Genomic DNA, 4,265 nt, shown 5'->3' with positions numbered 1-4,265 from the left:
CTACTCTTTTTTCTTGGCATACAGACTTTCAATGTAGTCTCTGATGATCCTTTGAATTTCTTTGGATTCCATTGTGATATCTCTATTTTTATTTCTGATTCGGTGTATTAGTGTTTTCTCTCTCTGTTTCTTTGTGAGTGTTGCTAGTGGTATATCTACCTTGTTTATTTTCTCAAAGAACCAGCTCTTGGTTTCTTTGATCTTTCGGATTGTTTCTTAGGTTTCCATGTCGTTGATTTCTGCTCTAAGTTTTAGATCTTTTTCCTTCTGCCCAATGTAGGATCCTTTTCTTGATCCTTTTATAAGAACTTGAGCTGTGAAATAAGTTGCTTATGTGCATCTTTTCTTCCGTCCTTAGATATGCTTGCAGAGCTATGAATTTTCCCCTTAATAGGGGTTTAGCTGCATCCCAAAAACTCTGGTAGTTCGTGTCTTCGTTCTCATTTGTTTCCAGGTATCATTTGATTTCTTCCTTGACGTCCTTCCTGACCCACACATTGTTCAGCAGTGACTTGTTTAGTTTCCAGGTGTTCGATTTGGTTGTCCGTGTCTGTGTGTGATTCACATCTATCCTCAGTGCATCATGGTCTGAAAAGATTGTTGATACTCTTTCTATCTTCCTGATTCTATTGAGGTATGTTTTGTGGCCTAGCACATAGTCTATTTTGGAAAATGTTCCATGCGCACTGGAGAAGAATGTGTATTCTTTCTTTGGGGCGTGTAAAGCCCTGTATAGGTCTATAAGTCCTATCTCTTCTATTACTTCATTCAAAGACAATGTTTCCTTGCTGAGTTTTGTTCTTGTTGATCTATCCAGAGGTGATAAGGCGATGTTGAAGTCTTCATCTACTATGGTGTTGCTAGGACTGTCCTCTTTAAAATCTGTTAGCAGTTGTTTTAAGTATCTAGCTGTTCCTTCATTAGGTACATATACATTTAAGAGTATGATTTCTTCATGTGGAATGTATACCTTGATGAAGAGAAAGTGGCCCTCGCTGTCCCTTCTAATCTTTTTCAGCCTGAAATTAATATTGTCGGATATTAGTATGGCCATCCCAGCTTTTGTGAGGGAGCTGTTTGCTTGCAGGATTGTTTTCCATCCTTTCACTTTGAGTCTGTGTTTGCTCTGATTGTTCAGATGAGTTTCTTGTAGACAGCAGAATGCTGGTTTCAGTTCCTGACCCATTTTGCCACTCTGTGTCTCTTTGTAGGTGCATTTAGATCATTGACATTAAGGGAGATTATTGTCATGGGGTTTTGTGCCATCTTCCTTTAGGAGTTGATTTACACGTGTTTTCCTTCTTATCTTACAGGAGCCCCTTTAGTCCTACTTTTAGATTTGGTTTTGAGTGTATGAAGTTCCTGAGTTTGTGTTTATCTAAAAAGTGGTGTATCGTTCACATCGAATTTGAGTTAGAGTTTAGCTGGATAGAGTATTATCGGTGAGGCGTTCATTTCTTTGAATTTTTTCACTATATACAACCATTGCCTTTGGGTTTGGAGGATTTCCACTGATAGGTCTGCTGTGAATCTAAGGGGTGCTCCTTTGTATGTAATTTCCTTCTTTGACCTTGCTGCTTGTAATATTGTGTCTCTGTCCACAGCATCCATCGTTCTGAATATGATATGCTTGGAGTGTTTTTTTCTGGGGTCTCCTTTAGCTGGTACCCTTCTGGCTCCTTGGAACTAGATGTCTGCTTTCCTTAACTCTGGGAACTTTTCAGCAATGGTTTCTTTTACTCTAGCTTTTTCATTGGGGTTGTTTCCCTTTCCTTCTGGTACTCCAATGATTGTAATGTTGTTCCTCTTGGCGTCATCCCCTAGGTCTCTGATTCTCCTTAGAGCCATTTTGATGTCTTTTCCTATTGCTTGTTCTTCCCAGTGGGAGTTCGGTTGCTCATCTTCAAGCTCGAAGATCCTCTCTTCAGCTGCACTTATCCTCTTGCTAAGGGCACTTACTAACTTTTTAATTTCATCCACTGAATCCTTTATTTGTGACTCTTCTTTTTGTAGATTTTTAAAATTCTGTTCTCTTTTCTTCCTGTATTTTCTTGACTCTCTGTTCTATTGTTTCTTTCATTTCTTATTTTAGTCATTGGATATCTCTTCCATTGATTCTTTGAGTAGATCCTTGAACACCCTCTGCATTTTATCCTGGAATTCTTTATCAATGAGAGCGCAATTGTGGACAACCTCGATTGAGAATTTTTCTTTTCTTCATATTCTCCTTGTGGTGGAGATTTGCGCTTTGGAGGAGGTACTTTTTAGTTTTGAGCTTGTACAGCACATTTCATACAGGTCTTTTCTTAGAAATGAAGTAGGCGAGTGGAATGTTGTTGTATTGTAGTAGAGGTGGTCAGACATTTTTAGTCGGTATTAGGCAACAAAGTGAGAGATGAAAGTCCTGAGTGCCCAGACTGGGAAATATAACTGCGGCTGGCCACCCAGGAGAAGGCCACGCCCACTTCTGGGAGGACACACCCCCTACATGGTGGCCACGCCCCTGGCCCATCCCAGGGTCACTCCCACCCAGGTTCCTGGAATGTAGGAGGAGGGATGGAAAATCCCATGGAGCTGCCTCAAGTGTCCCCTTCTGGAGGGTGTCCAGTTCTGCAGGAAAACGCAGGGAGCTGGGGGTGAGGAGTGGTGAACCTGGCTTGTGCTCCCCCTACCCACCTGGAGGGGAGGCGCTGATTTGGTGATGGACAGTCCCAAGGAGCTGCTGCAGGTGTTCCCCACAGGTGTCCCCCTGTGGAGGGTGTCGAGTTCAGCGGGAAAAGGCATGGGGCTCTTGTTTTATTTTTACTTTATGTTCCAATCTTAATGGTATCACCAGCTACTCAGTGAACCTAGCTAAACCCTAAAGTCTCTTCCACTTTCTCCTGCACAAGTCTCTGCTTTCTGACAAAAGGGAGGACCTCAGAATGCTGACATAAATCTAATACCCAGGGCTGCAGGAGATAGTGTAGTGCTTATGGAACTTGTGTCACATGCACTCAATTTGACTCCCAGCACCACATGATTGCCAGAGTATCAAAGGCTGTATAGCATAGGAGGACCCCAAGCACCATGGCCACGTTTTCTGAGAATTGTCTGTAGGGCCCCCACACCTCCTGAGCATTGCTTTAGAGACTCTCCCAGCAACCAAAAAATATGTAATGTCCCAGAAACATGTACTTGTCTTAAATAGGGAGCCTCACTTGAAGTGAGGTTCACAAGGAAATATTGCATGAAAACATAAATCAAAGAGCAGGGGAGACAGTGTAAAACATGTGAGTACAGATCATATATTTGGTGAAATGAGTTAAGATTCAGATGCCCTAGTCCTCGCACCAGGGATATTCCTTCAAAAATGCCCCAATATACTGGAAAGGTTCTAGAACATTAGATGACTGAAACTCAGTTATGAGCAACTTTGTAACTGTGTATCTCTTAGTGATTCTAATCGATAAAGTAAATTTTAAATATACCCATCAAAGTAACCTTTTTACCACTAAATGGGAAAGATACTTTCTAATACTTATCAGCACGAAAAGCTCAACAGAGTGTGACACTTGCCAGGAAATGTTCTCCCTTGCATTTTTCTCATGATACTTATTAGTACTTCACTCTTCTGTTTCTTCCCTTTTCTCATGCCAAAGCTTCGCATCTCCCTTGCAAGCTCCTGAAACATTATCCATTCAACATTGATGCACTTTGCCACTGCTCCTCTTGGCGTCTTGTCCACGAACTGATTCTAAAACATAACACAGCTGCAATTACAGTATTCATGCCAAAGACAGTCATTGATATATCTTTGGTTTAGCTTTCTACAAGCTATTGGCACACAGGTGAGTAACATTTTTTTTTCCTACAGAGAACACAAAAATAGTTATGCTGGGTTTTAAAGTTCCATCAGTATTTTTAATGTTTTATTGAATATCTGTGATATAGACCATAACAAATCTATTCATAATTTGCTTCCAGTCATACAACGATCCAACTTCCATCCTTCCTCTAGTGTACATTTCCCAAAACCAATATTCCTGGTTCCCTAAAACCATCCCCCAACAAACTACCCCCACCCCCAGCCTGTCTCTATGGCAGGATCTTTGATTCTTTCTCTTTGTCTCCTTTTTATTTTGTGCATTAAGGGTCTCATACAGGTACTAAGAGGTCATCATCTTTGTTCAAGGAATTGAGCATTGTTATCAGGAAGGTAAGGTTGGAGTAGCTTTGAGGTATGGAAATGACTGCTGAGGCTTCCATAAGTACAGGGCAGTGAG

This window comes from Sorex fumeus, unplaced genomic scaffold (genome assembly GCF_029834395.1).
Source record: "Sorex fumeus unplaced genomic scaffold, SorFum_2.1 ptg000054l, whole genome shotgun sequence".
Taxonomy (NCBI): Eukaryota; Metazoa; Chordata; class Mammalia; order Eulipotyphla; family Soricidae; genus Sorex; species Sorex fumeus.
This window is presented reverse-complemented; position numbering follows the sequence as displayed.